This window comes from Gigantopelta aegis, chromosome 13, assembly GCF_016097555.1.
Source record: "Gigantopelta aegis isolate Gae_Host chromosome 13, Gae_host_genome, whole genome shotgun sequence".
Classification (NCBI taxonomy): Eukaryota; Metazoa; Mollusca; class Gastropoda; order Neomphalida; family Peltospiridae; genus Gigantopelta; species Gigantopelta aegis.
In genome coordinates this window covers 7,798,590-7,814,420 of record NC_054711.1, presented here as the reverse complement: position 1 = coordinate 7,814,420, position 15,831 = coordinate 7,798,590, and the positions used below count along the sequence as shown (strand labels likewise).

General features: G+C 36.5%; 1 long non-coding RNA gene across 1 annotated transcript; it reads left to right on the top strand.

The window, feature by feature from the left end:
* Window positions 1-4,087: 4,087 nt before the first annotated feature.
* LOC121387347 lies at window positions 4,088-15,390 on the top strand. The gene is made up of 4 exons (XR_005959798.1): window positions 4,088-4,185; window positions 5,071-5,134; window positions 14,057-14,365; window positions 15,297-15,390. It is a non-coding gene; the product is annotated as an uncharacterized LOC121387347 (long non-coding RNA).
* The last annotated feature ends 441 nt before the right edge of the window (window positions 15,391-15,831 follow it).

Below are 15,831 nucleotides of genomic sequence, written 5' to 3'. Positions count from 1 at the left end.
AGACGGACATTTGGACAGTTATAACGCTCGCTTACCGTCAGAATAGGCCTACTCGGTCTACGTTCCGCCCCACCGTAAATGGAATAACCATTGAATATTAATACCAAGGGGAAATAGATCTGAAATTAAAATACTAACGGATCCATCGTGTCTTTAAATGTTTTCTTACTTTTTATTCTTTTTATTATTACTATTTTGTTTTTGTGTGTGTGTTGTTGTGGGTTTTTTTTGTTGTTTTTCCAAATGTTTGGCATCCAATAGCCGATGGTTAATAAATCAATGTGCTCTAGTGGTGTCATAAAACAAAACACTTTAATTTTTGTATACATTTCCCATGGACACAAAGTCCCCTTCCTTCCCTCCCATCCCCCAGCCTACGCCCGTGTTCCCACGCCATGGGTTTCTTTGCTTGTGTTCTACACTGGTTTCTTTCATGGTGAATCCTAAATACAATTCTTATGATGATGATAACTAATTTAACATGCCCATATACCACTAGGGTTTCGAATACGCCCATCCCGAGTCCGACCTCCGATAAGACCGTTGACCTGACTCGGGATGGGGGGGGGGGGGGGGGGGGGGGGGGGGGGGGGGTGGGGGGAGGGGGGGGGGGGCTTAGGTAGTGTTTTGAAAATAGCAATTAGTTCTGTCCTTTATAGCCTACATTTCACAATCCAAATGTCTTATGAGAAATGTCTGGCATTGCAGACGCGTATTAAGGGGACACAGTATCTAGTGCGCGCGTGTGTGCATGTGGGGGGGTGGGGTGGGGGTGGGGGGGCAAAAGCCAGATTTTAATCTTTATTTATATAAAGTAGGACAAACAAACGTACATTTTCGTTATTATTATATACTGAAGTAAATCTATTTTCGATCAATTACATTTTTGTGTGGGTTTTTTTACTACTCGCATAGTATGACTCATCACACCTGCAGGTTTCAATGTACCATATCAATTCCTATTGGCGATAATGTTAACGTTTCTTTTTTGTTTCAACCTCTGGCGTATACTATATATACGGTATAACACCATGGGTCTGATGCATGAACCGAGACAACCGAAAGTCTCGGACATCTCATTGTCCCGGACTATATACGTCAAGACTTTGGCCGTCGCCAGTTTCCAATGCATGGACCAGATGTGTGACTACGACAACGAAGTTCGAGACTTCAGCACGATTGCCATAGCGTTTGTTGTATTTCTTTTTCTAAATTAGGAAATCCCGAGAATTTTCTTGCACTGAAATGGAAATGGGTTTTTTAACGACACACTCAACACATTTTATTTACGGTTATATGGCGTCGGACATACGGTTAAGGACCACACAGATATTGAGAGAGGAAACCCGCTGTCGCCACTTCATGAGCTACTCTTTCCAATTAGCAGCAAGGGATCTTTTATATGCACCATCCCACAGACAGGATAGTACATACCACAGCCTTTGTTACACCAGTTGTGGAGCACTGGCTGGAACTAGAAATCTAGAAATAGCCCAATGTGCCCACCGACGGAGATCGATCCTAGATCGATCGCGCATCAGGCGAGCGCTGTACCACTGAACTACGTCCCGCCCCCTGCAAGAAATAATAGAAAACCTTTTTGACATCACATTGATTGTGTATTTATAATGGAACTATTCTTTACAATATTTGGTGTGGTGAGTAGTGCTAATAATGTCGTGGATGACCATGGTGGCACGGTGGCCCTGTGGTACAAATTATTAACAAGGTGAGAAAATATGAAGAAAGCTGGGGGTTTTAAATCAGAGAAACTAGTGTTTCGCAGCAACATGTCTGTTACTTTTTATATAGTTTTGAATAATTATTTTTTTTTTTTTTTAATCCATCACAGGATTATGGGCCACTGTTAAATTCTCCTTTACGTAACATCGAATTAAGGTAATCGAACACCCACTCCCAATTAAAACAACACATGCGTTATATATTAAACAGTAAAGCATACGACATTGGTACCACGTGTTTTATATATCTATAAGAATTATATAACATATTCCCTGATTAACGAACATGTTTTGTTATTTTATATATTTCAATAAAATAAGTGTGTTCGTTCGCTAGATATATTTTGAAACAACTCGATTGTAAAACATAAATGGCGGTAAATTGGGGGGGGGGGGGTGTGTCAAACATTAAATGTGAGGTCATATATAAATAAAAATATATAAACAATTTAAATTGTTTGTAATCAACTCTGGTCGTATAAAATCAGTTTCTAATGATGTAACGTTATGAGCTACATTCTTGTGATCTGTCGAAGTAAAAAAATACAAAATAATAATAAATACAAATATTCATTCAAATCCATATTCCGATTGGGGTTTCCTCGTCCCAACCAGTGCACCACGACTGGTATATCAAAATCCGTGGTATGTGCTGTCCTGTCTGTGGGAAAATACATATAAAAGATCCTTGCTGCTAATGGAAAAATGTAACGGGTTTCCTCTAAGACTACTAGTAAAAATGTATCAAATGTTTGACACGCAACAGCCGATGATTAATAATAAAAAAAAGTGCTCTAGATAGTGGTGTGGTTAAATAAAACTAACTTTTTTTCTTCGTATTTTACGCGAATAAAATTTGTATGACTCACTGTGTAGGACCGACATGGATATTGAATGTTAGTTTTGTTTAACGACACCACTAGAACACATTGATATATTAATCATCGGCTATTGGATGTCAAACATTTGGTAATTCTGACTCGTAGTCAATAGAGGAAACCCGCTACATTTAATTAATGCAGCAAGGATCTTTTATATGCACTTTCCCATAGACAGGAAAGCACATACCAGGGCCTTTGACCAGTTGTGGTGTACTGGTTGGAACGAGAAACAAAATCAACTGAACGGATCCACTGAGGTAGTTCGATCCTGTGACGCAAGCACCTCAAGCGAGTGCTCAACCGACTGAGTTAAATCCCGCCTCGACATCGGAAATTAGTACTATCGTAGCTATAATCTTGCTTCATATCTTGACACCACGATTCAACTATGGTAATAAAATTGTTTTAGCATATGATTTACAGTTATAACTGATAATAAAACAATTCTAGACCTGTATTTAAGACTTTTAACAAAGAAATACTACAATAAATTCTGAATAATAAATTCAAACCTCCTTCGAAATTGTAAACATAACAATAACGGTCGTAATTAAAAACTTTAATGAAATAAATGCGTAATTATGCTTAATGTGTTCTTTAGTGTCAAAGTTATATGAACTTGTATTAATTTGATTAATGGTAAGTTATCCCCAACACTGCAACAGTAAGTCATTAATAAAAAACAAAACTTTAAGAATTATTATGTTCAAGGTCTCGCGGAATTTCTCATTCTTACCGACCGGCCTCGGTGGCGTCGTGGCAGGCCATCGGTCTACAGGTTGGTAGGTACTGGGTTCGGATCCCAGTCGAGGCATGGGATTTTTAATCCAGATACCGACTCCAAACCCTGAGTGAGTGCTCCGTAAGGCTCAATGGGTAGGTGTAAACCACTTGCACCGACCAGTGATCCATAACTGGTTCAACAAAGGCCATGGTTTGTGCTATCCTGCCTGTGGGAAGCGCAAATAAAAGATCCCTTGCTGCCAATCGGAAGAGTAGCCCATGTAGTGGCGACAGCGGGTTTCCTCTCAAAATCTGTGTGGTCCTTAACCATATGTCTGACGCCATATATCCGTAAATAAAATGTGTTGAGTGCGTCGTTAAATAAAACACTTCTTTCTTTTCCATTCTTACCGTCACAGGATAATGCAGATATCCGACGTCATTAACTAGTTATTATCTTTATCCTGTGACGGTAAGAGTGGGAAATTCCGCCAGACTCTGAACAGGATAAAGCAGATATCCGACGTCATTAACTAGTTATTATCTTTATCCTGCAGACCATAAAAATTGTAGGGAAAAGCTATTATTTCTCTTATTTCAGCCACATTGTACGATGACCTAGAGGTCAAATGAGCGATTTTGTAACATAATTAATACAAAGAAAGGAAAATAACAACTGTGTAGCGAGACCGTTAGTATTACGCATGAGCGGAAATAATTTATTTATAGTTTCGATGTCGTGGGGATTCCCACTTTGAGCGCTTACCGGTTGGCATGGAAGTGTCGTACTGCCTTTCTTAAGCTTAGATGTGATGTACTGAATATTAATACTGAGAAAGGTAGATTTGAAAATATTCCCAGACAACAAAGCATATGTCCAATATGTAATACTAATAATATAGAGGATGAATATCATGTTTTGCTTGTATGTCCATGTTATAGAGACCGTCACCTTAGAGTCAAACATGTATTGCATTGTATATATATATATATATATATATATATATATATATTTCATGTTTCAGCCAATGGCTGATCATAGCTGTGGCTAAATAAAATTGATTTGATTCGATTTGGTATTATGACATATATGGGATATAGGCACGTTAGTATGTTCTATGTGATCTTGTGGAGAGTCCGTGAGTTGATGACAACTGTTCATGTATCCAGCACCGGTATGGTTATAGAATATGTCCGCCACCTAAATACAACCATTTACTATACACTAAATAACGAATATGTAATTTGCGATAATTTTAACTACCCTAACGATTACTAAAATAAAGCCAATACCCTGTTCATACATTTGTACATGTTTTTAGCCATCATAATGTTTCTGAATCGGTCATTTTACATTAAGTTAACCGCCATTTTGATTGTCAACTTCTTACAAATGCTACACTATGCCGTGACCTGATACCGGTCGGTCTATTATTACAGAGGAGTGTTGATAGCCTATACACATCTACAGAGTGATTAGGGTTAGCCCCCCCCCCCCCCCCCCCCCTCCCCAAATAAGTCTTAATGTCCATAGACTCAAGTTAATTTGTGTTTTATTTTATTTTAGGAACTTTGTGTTTTGTTTTATTTTAGGAACTTTGCATTATTTTGTGTTTATTTCAGGAGCGGTTAGGGTTACGGTCGATTGGTTAGGGTTTTCTGTTTTATTTTGTTTTAGGAACATATGGTCGAATGATTTTCTGTTTTACTTTATTTTAATTTAGGAACTTTGTCGGTCGATTGTTACAGAGGAGTGTTGATAGCCTACACGGCTATAGAATGATTAAGGTTAGTCTAATACGTCTTAATGTCCATAGACTCGAGTTAATTTCTGTTTTATTAGGAACTTTGCGTTATTAGGAACATAGGGTTGAGTGATTTTCGGTTTTATTTTAAGTTAGGAACTTAGGAAGTGTCGTCATCTTCGCCACCTTTCCATAACTGACCGCCCGATCACCTCCAACTTGAACTCCGAAATCGCGAGTGCCTTTTCGAGGGTTTTCAGATACTTTCCTTTGCGGCCATTTGTTCGAAATCTCGTCAAAGACCGGAACCTTTTGGGTGAACGGCTTCCAAAAATCCATGCACCACTTTTTTTTAAGAACACCCCCCTGCCCCATTTTTGTAGTCCTACTTCCATGGCAATATTGGGTCATTCTACAGAAAGTGTCACTTTTATGTCCCTGCACAATTTCGCTTTTATTTATATACAGAAAACTAAGTTTGTTGTCTTGGAAGGACTTTCCTTTGGCACTGTCACTAACCCTAACCCTAACTATTTATGATAAGTATTTATAATGTTCTTTATACGTGACAGTGCCAAAGGAAAGTCCTACCTTAAGATATGTAACAGAAGACATACCACTGAATAACTTTAATGTAATATTATACCTACTGATGGCTGATTTACTCACTAAAGAAGGAATTTTAAAAATATTTTCCGTATTCAAAATATGGTGGGCAATATAAGCTTGTTCGTGAATTTTTATGTCATTGGTGTTAGTGTATATAAGAAAACAAAAGAAACTGAATGCTCTCTGAATGAAACATTCCACCAGTAGATATCGGCCATCAAACATATTTGTTAAAAGCAGCAGACGTATGAAGAATTGTGAGTAGTTTTGTTTAAATCTAATGAATGTGTTGTCGAAATATAAAAGTATTCACAGTCATTGGTGTTACAATCATAGTTATGTAATGGTTATTAAGAAACGTTTTGTATGTTATTATAGACATAGTATGTCTGCTACAACATGTACTTTTTCAGTTTTCTCAAATTAATTCTTTAGAGAGCAAATTTTTTTAAATTTTTTTTGTTATTGGTGTTACTTGTCATTGGTGTTACCACGTACTAAGTAACACCAATGACCATTAGTAACACCAATGAGAATGTGTTTTAATAAGCTGTCGTTTTCCTCCTTACATTATTTTTGAAGATGATTTGAAAATTTAACGGACATGTGCAGCATCATAGTTACATAATAGCACTTTGGGTAAAATAAATGTTTTGTTTGAATGTAAAGAGTATATCAGCAATGTCCCAAACTGCATTATGCTTCCCGTTCTGTTCGGTTTGTTCTCGAGAGAACGGTTTGCGCAATCAACATCCTTATTTGTTGTCGTCTGCTTGTCATTCATTTGTGAGGTTTTCTTCAGTTAGTGAACATTTCAATTAACAATAAAGTTCAGACAAGTAGGTATCTAAATACCAAACTTTACAAACCTCTACTAAAACCATTAATTTTACCAAATCGTGTTTGTTTATTCCTTAAAATCACCGATATCGGGTCCACTTGACTCGTACAAATTGACTTAAATTAGAGGAAGATGAATTAACATTTGGTGCATGTCACATGACCTCACACGTGCCAGGGGTCTAATTCACTAAACTCTCGCAACTTTTATTTGCACTTCCCACAGGCAGGATAGCACAAACCATGGCCTTTGTTGAACCAGTTATGGATCACTGGTTGGTGTAAGTGGTTTACACCTACCCATTGAGCCTTGTGGAGCACTCACTCAGGGTTTGGAGTCGGTATCTGGATTAAAAACCCCATGCCTCAAATAAAAGACCCATTGCTGCTAATCGGAAAGAGTAGCCCATGAAGTGGCGACAGTGGGTTTCCTCTCAAAATCTGTGTGGTCCTTAACCATATGTCTCACGCCATATAACCGTAAATAAAATGTGTTGAGTGCGTCGTTAAATAAAACATTTCTTTCTTTCCATGACGATTTACACATTTTGACCGAATTATGGTCCTTGAACATAGGGGATACGGAAATTAGTTTTTCAGACTTTCTTGACAATTTACTTTACATGCTTTATCATATACTATTACATATCATTTTTGACAGTATATTGCCCTGGAACTTAGGAAATGCGAAAATGTTTTTTGTGGACTTTTTTCCAGTTCCTTAACATATTCAGTTGAAATTTTGTGTATAGCTTTACAGATGAAGTTTTACCTATTTTTGACAAAGATATAGCCCTTGAATTTTGGTGAAACAAAAATTAGTTTTCCAGACTTTGTTTTTGCAATGCCTCAATATATTATGCTGAAGTGTTGTGTATAGCTTTATGATGTACTATTATATATCGAGTTTGACTTTTATGGCAATTTGCCCATTTGTTTTTACAGAGTTATAGCCCTTGAATTTAGGAGATATGAAAATATGTTTTTCAGACTTTTTTTTTTTAATGCCTGAAGATACTGCGATCAATATAAATGTATTATGCATTCCACAAATATGACTATATACATGTATGTGATCTACACTGCACATTAACAGAAAGTGTAACATGTCTAGATTATGTGTATATATAATGAATGGGGAGTGTAGATTATATGTATAATAATGCATGTGGAGTGCATATTACATATAATGAATGGGGAGTGTAGATTATATGAATAATAATGAACAGGAAGTGCAGATTATGTGTATATCAATACATGTAAGGTGTAGATTTTAAGTTCATGTATAACAGTGAATGGGGAGTGTACATTATATGTATGGGTAGTATAGAATATATGTCTAATATTGAACGTAAAGTCAATTATGTGTATAATAATGAATGGGGAGTGCAGCTTACATGTATATTTAAAAGAACATGTCATTTGGCAGGATTGTCAAATGATGATAATGAATGGGGAGCGTACATGTATATTGTATGTATAATAATGAATGGAGAGTGCAGATTATATATATATAAAAACACAAAATTTCATTTCACAGGATTGTCAATTAATAGTAATCATTGGGGAGTAATAGTATATATACATGTATAATAATGAATGGGGCGTACAAATTATATGTATAGTAATGAATGAGGATTACATATTACATGTATAGTAATGGATGGGGAATGCAGATTATATGTATACTAATTAATGGACAGTGTAAATTATATATTTAAGAATTGACCGAAAAAGCGATGTGCACACTTTCGTATGACCCACTACGCGGGATCATACAGTGTGCACATCGCTTTTTCGGTTCATACTTGCATGAACCAAAAAATAATTGCGGTCAAATCTTATAATTAAATTTATATGCATACTTTAACAATACATAACTGAATTTATTTTGTTTAGCTTTAAATATGCCTGTAGTATTGTTCGTGTAAACTTCATTGATACTTATGTCGCGTAAGAATGCGAACGTTTATTCACTATTATTTGAATCAGGTGATTTTTTGTAAATGACGTCATTTCCTCTAGCTGCTGTGCATTTTTACGGATCATTTAGTTAGGCCTATATTGGAAGGAATTGTCCTATTCGTGTTGAGTTTATATTTTATGAAAGTGAACGAAGGGAACGTGTCTAACATTTATGCTGTCGGTGGAACCGTTTAATTTTCACCAACAGCTGTTGAACATCGCTTACTAGTAAGTTACAGGCGTGAAGTTTCCTACATGATTTCTTTGGCCAACGACCGAGTCTCATGTCATGATTAGCGAAGAGGTTTTTTTATTGTGTTTTTTTTTTTTAATCAATGCGTATAGATCCACATATTTTGTAGCTTTCACATGTTTTCTTCAAAATATCTAAATATGATTGCCAGAATAATCCGGCTTTTTGCACAAAAGTAGTGCGAGTCGGGGTGTGTGTGTGTGTGTGTGTGTGTGTGTGTAGTAGGCGTGGCTTAATTTTTTTGGGTTCATCGAGATATGAACGAAAAAAAGTAAGCACCTCTGGACCAATCAGTTTGCCGTAAAGTGTATAGACGCAAAGAAAATTTAATTATAATATAATAATGAACGGAGAGAGTATATTATACATATTATAATGAATGGGGAATGTAGATCATACATATAATATTGAATGGGGAGTGTATATTATATGTATAATAATAAATGAGTTGTGCAGATTGTATAATATTGCATGTGGAGTGCATATTACATATAATGAATGCGGAGTGTAGATTATATGAATAATAATGAACGGAGAGTACAGATTATGTCTATAACAATGAATGTAAGGTGTAGATTATAAGTATAATAGTGAATGTGTAGTGCACATTATATGTATAATAATTTATGGGTTGTATAGAATATATGTGTAATAATGAATGTAGAGTAGATTATGTGTATATTATATGTATAATTATGAATGAGGAGTGTAGATTATAGTATAATATTGAATGGGGAGTGTGGATTATACCTATGATAATGAACGGGTAGTGCCCATTATAATAATTTATAGTAATTTATGGGTGCCATAGAATATAAATCTAATAATGAATGTAGAGCTTTGCAATGCTATCTCCACATAATTCGTTTCATATTAATGGGAAGCAAGGGATGGGTGATGAGATTCTGGGATCCAGGAATGCTTTGGCCTCCTTGGATCCGCCCCTGATTCACATAGCCATCTAGATTCACCACTGATATTTATATCAACTTTTACAAAATACACTGACCATACAAACATAAAAAAACCCCGCTAAAAATATAATTATGTGAATGCTTAAAACATTATTATAATCTACGTGTAATATAAACTGGGGGAGTGCATATTATTCAGAGAGAGTGCATATTACACATATAATATAGACTGGGGGAGTGTATATTATTCACAGGGAGTGCATATTATACATATAATATAGACTGGGGGAGTGCATATTACATGTATAATACACACTGGGTAGTGCTTATTCTACGTATAATCTTGACTAGGGAATGCAAATTATATGTGACACCGGTCTTATACGAAAGGGCTTGCTGATGCAAGAACTTGTGCCCACGACAAGCATGCGCTACAAGAACTTGTTCTGAATGTGCACATTAAACCCTATGACCTGACCTGACCATTCAAGAGGTAGACGGATATTTAATAACTGTCCAAATGTCCTTCTAGCTTTCGAACGCCAGAGTATTTGGGCTACTGTGTGGTGTAGGAATGATTTAGGCCCTTTTTTTTTCTTTCTTTTTTTTTCTTCCTTTTTTTAATTTAAAAAGAAATAAATTGGGGGGAGTCTCAATATATATCCTAGCTCAAGTGATCTCTAGCCCTCCTCTTTGTTTATATTTTTTTACGAGAAATAATGTACGACAGGGAACATTTTGTTCAGTATCGTGTCGCGATTCGCTACGCAAGTTTCAGAGATCACCACACAATGTTAAAATATTAAACAGTCGTAGCTAATCAGGGCGGGACGTAGCCCAGTGGTAAAGTGTTCAGTATCGTGTCGTGATTCGCTACACAAGTTTCAGAGATCACCACACAATGTTAAAATATTAAACAGTCGTAGCTAATCAGGCCGGGACGTAGCCCAGTGGTAAAGCGCTCGCTTGATGCGCAGTCAGTTTGGGATCGATCCTCGGCAGTAGGCCCATTGGGCTATTTCTCGTTTCAGCCAGTGCACCACGACTGGTATATCAAAGGCTATCCCTGTCTGTGGGATGGTGCATATAAAAGATCCCTTGTTATTAATGGCAAAATATAGCGGTTTCCTCTCTATGACTGTCAAAATAACCATATGTTTGACATCCAATAGCGGATGATTAATAAATCAGTGTGCTCTAGTGGTGTTGTTAAACAAAACAAACTAATCAATATCCAGAAATATCGCTAATTAAGATTTTGAAAACAAAATGTTCCCTGTACAATCATCTCGTCTTCTATTTAGCTGAGGCTGAGCTCGTGATTTTGTTATATTTTAATTTTATAATATATTCCAAAATCCATCTCAGCAGTCTGAATTTTTCACACACCATCCCAAGACCCAAAATAGGTAAGTACATGTACGTTAGAATCAGTGGCAGATCCAGAAAATCCAGGGGGTGGAGCCAATCACATTTGGTCGAAGACCACAAATATTACCAAAGGGTTGAATTCTCCAACTTAAACAAAAATTAAAAAATAAAAATAAAATATTTTTTGCAAAATTTGGGGTTGGGGGGGCTGGGCTACTGAGGCCCCACTTAGATCTGTCACTGACAATTAATAGTATTAAGAACTGTTCAGATGGAAATAGTTCACTTTTAGCCTAATTTCAAATACGATTTTATTTTATTTTTTAATGAAAATTACTTTTTAAATGGTCTATTTAAGCAAAGATTTATTGGCCAAATACTAAATCAGCAAGGCTATAGATTTAAGCCCAGATCTTTTTAAGTTCTCTTGGCGCTACAATATTTTAATAACTGTTGTAGGCATTGGAATGCGTCGTTGTGACGTCATACTTTATGATATCATAGCACTATGGTGGCTTCACAGATCTGTAGCCTGGGCGAGCAGAAAATTTCACCAAATTACAATGTATCTATTAAAGAACAAAAATTGCAAGAATCCACAGTTATATTCCAACAAAATATCAGTTATGACTCGTAGGCTCCGACAGGGCTTGAACTTCAGAATTTGTCTGTCACAGCAATTTTTAAAAGAATATTCCATGGGAGAAACGGCCCACTGACGGCAATTTTGAGCCTCTCTATGGCAGTTTGTTATTTCGCTGTATGTAGACACATTTCAAATGCACAAATGTTAAATACTGGCATAAAATGTACACCAGGGTCCTGTTCCATGAAGCCATCGTAGCGTAAAGATCACCTTAAGTGCATAACCACCTTATACACTAAAGATGATCTTAGAGGTATGATTGCTTCGTGCAATGGGGTCCTGCACAGGGGTGCAGAAATGGAAAATATTTCACTAGCCCGCCGGACCAGTAACAATTAAAATCTACTAGCCCACCAGAATTTCTACTAGTCTACCAGCCTGTAGGACACCATAATAATTTTTCATCATACTATAATATACACTTCACTTCCTATGTACACTCCCCTTCATATGATCATCCACAAAAACCAGAACATTAATTTATATTATACCAATGTGGTTCATTGTGTATATATTATTTTGACTCCATATTTCGTAAACTGTTCAAGACAATTTTAAACTGTGGCATACCTGATGTGGAGTTCCGGATTTTTCACAAAATAACTATTTTACTTACGTATACTAGCAGTCAAAAAACAAAAACAAAAAAACAAATAAACCAACAAAAACACAGGTCGCCTGTTGGATTGGCAGATACATTTTTTAACTCGTCTGTCAGAATGTTTACTCGCATTTGGTAAGCCGACGAGTACTTTCTGCTGCAAGTGTATACATTTTGTAATTTTTGAGTAACTTTACCAACTTCGAGCACTACTCTTACATGAAATGTTTTTGCCAAATTAAAGTAAAATTTCGTCGTTAACATTTTCAAAATTCACAATTGGCAAATTTTACGTTAAGTTGTCCGAATATTTTCATATAATAATTGCTATTTTGTTGACAAAATAATTAGCTTCTGCCTTTTTTGAAGCTTAATAGATAATTTGGAAAACCTTTCTACTCATCTAATGCTTAAAGGGACAGACCCTAGTTTTTAAACACTACAGCATATTTTTCACTATTAGAGACATTTATGATCACTGAAATAAAACATTTCCATACAACCAACGTGTTTCTGGCCATCCTGTTGTTTTTAATATCACAAAATGCATTTTAATTTTTTTTTTAAACGCACGTGCGTCTGACAAGTAGCCGTTATTGATTCGAGTTCTAGTCTATTTTTTAAAGGATATTTTGCAGTTTTAACGTCACAGACTCTTGTTTCACTCTGTTGTAACTTTATCCAACGGTGTTACAGGTTTGCAGATTAACTAAACTTAGTGGTAATTTTCACGGGTTGAAACTAGAGTGTCCCTTTAACTAGTCTTTTATAAACTAAAACATTTCAATAATGTATTGTTTTTCTCTCACATTATAAAAAAAATTTGGATTTAATTGTACCATTTGTGTTCAATACATGTACAGTTTCGGAGGATGGTATTTCAAAATCTTAATTAACACATGACTTTTACCAAGGTAACAGGTTGTTCGATTATGTGAATTTACGTTTGCAAGTTTTGGCTGGATAGAGTTTGACTTTCATGCAATTTTTACAGTTGTAAAATGCTCGCCTGATGTGCATTCAGTATATGATCGATCCATATCAGTGGACTCACTGGGTTATTTCTCGTTCCAGCCAGTGCACCAAGACTGGTATATCACAGGCGGTGGTATGTGCTATCCTGTCTGTGGGATGGTGCATATAAAAGATCCCTTACTATTGATGGAAAAATGGAGCAGGTTTCCTGTCTAATACTATTTGTCAATATTACCAAATGTTTGACATTCAATAGCTGATGATTAATGAATGAATGTGCACTAGTGATAGTGTTAAACAAAACAAACTTTTTCATGGTATTTTATTAAAGGGCCATAACTCTGTTGAAAATGGAACTCATCCATTTTTTAAACTATGACAATTAATGCACCTTTAATCTGGCACTACAAACTGATAATCATATTGATGTACCAACCTATGTTTGACACCCAATAGCCGATCTCTATATTTGTGCTGGGGTGTTGTTAAGCATTCATTCATTCATTCATTTAAAAGCCTTTGATAATTGTGAGAATGATCGTTTCCTTCGTGCAGTGCTCACATGAATCTAATTTTGCATAACTTTTTTTTTGTATTGTTCACCACGCGAAATTTGGATCACCATTTACTTGGATATAACAGGTTACGTGAAAAGGAAATGGGTGACCTGTATTTATTTCTGCGTAACTGATAAATGGGTCATGCATATTTTCAATTGTCAGAGGCCAGATTCATTCAAACTGATAATGGACCTTTAATTCTCAAATTAAAAATGACGCTGTATTTTTCAGGTACGTTTGCTAAACTAGCCTCGACCTCGGAGAGTATAATCTGCGAAGGATGCCCCGATGGTTACTATCAGCCCGTCCCGAGATACTCGTATGAATTCACGAAACAGAGATGTCTTCGCCGGCACGTAACCTGCAACGAGGTCGGAAAGGTGCTGTGTAAACAGGGAACTGTGAAGAGCGACTATCGCTGCACGTGTGACTACGCGCTGCAGTATGCACCGTCATCGGAAAACTGTGATTGCTTCTCTTACGACGATCCTTGCTACTGTAAAAGGAAATCGTGTGGTCACGGGAAGCAACTCAATTCAAGTAACTACTGAGGGTTTCTTTGGGGAGTTTTCTTTCATTACTGGCACAACTACAGATCTGAATCGGGATTTAGCTCAGTCAGTTGAATGCTTACTTGAGGTGCTTGTGTCGCAGACCACCTCAACTGATTGTGGTTTTTCTTGTTCCAACCAGTGCACCATAGCTGGTCAAAGGAGGTGCATGGTATGTGCTTTCCTTTCTGGGAAAGTGCATATAAAAGATCCCTTGATACATTAGGAAAATCCTGTCCTGAACAGAGGAGCCGGCCCAGGCCAACACCTGTGCCCATGACAGGCGCACTACAACAGCTTGTTCTAAATGTGAACACTAAACCCTATGACCTGACCTGATCTGACAATTAGGAAAGATGTAGCGGGTTTTCTCTGATGACTACGTGTCAGAATTAACCAAGTGTTTGACATCCAATAATCGATGATTAATTAATCAATGTGCTCTAGGGACGGGACGTAGCCCAGTGGTAAAGCGCTCACTTGATGTGCAGTTGGTGTGGGATCGATCCCCATTAATGACCCATTTGGCTATTTCTCATTCAAACGAGTGCACCACGACTGGTATATCAAAGGCTGTGGTACCATGGTATGTGTTATCCTGTCGGTGGGATGGTGCATATAAAAAAGCCCTTGTTACTAATGGAAAAATGTTGCGGGTTTCCTCTCTAAGACTATATGTCAAACTTATCAAATGTCTGACATCCAATAGCTGATTATTAATAAATCAATGTGCTCTAGTGGTGTCGTTAAACAAAACAAACTTTATCTACATGCTTTTGTTAAGAATTTGTTTAAGTATAGAGAAAGGGAAAAGTATTTTTTGTTAAATAAAATATTTCTTTCTTTCTTTTTCATATTATTTTCATAAATGTTTCCAACGTCGATGTAATAAATTTAATTACTGTGAATCTTTCTTTCAGCTTTTCATTGTGTTGCAATACCAACAACGACAACTACACCAATGACAACTACACCAACGACAACTATGCCAGCTACAACGACAACAACAATAAAGTGAGTCGTTAATGTAACAAAAAATAATTGCTACTGAAATAAGTAGAGCTGGTATTGAACTATCAGGTTCGGTATCGGTATGGATATTTTTGGGGTGATTTACCTCGGTACAACTGTACAGTATTTGTTATTGACACAATACTGATACCGAGCAGTATTTTGGGTTTACTCTGTTTTAAATGCACGCCCGAGTTAATGCTCACCCGCTAATTTTACCTAAATAAAATTAAATTACATATGCAAGGCCCTTGTCTGGTTTATCCCATTTTTCTGCGTGGTCTGGCTGAACTCTGCCCATATATATTGTTAGAATTTTAATAAATTCTGGGAAACATTTCTCAATAGCGAAATTTCAGTATTTTGAGATTTGTTCGCTACGTTAAATTGGTGTTGATCTGATATGAATACCAAACAGGATATGCGGTATGCCACCCAGCTCAG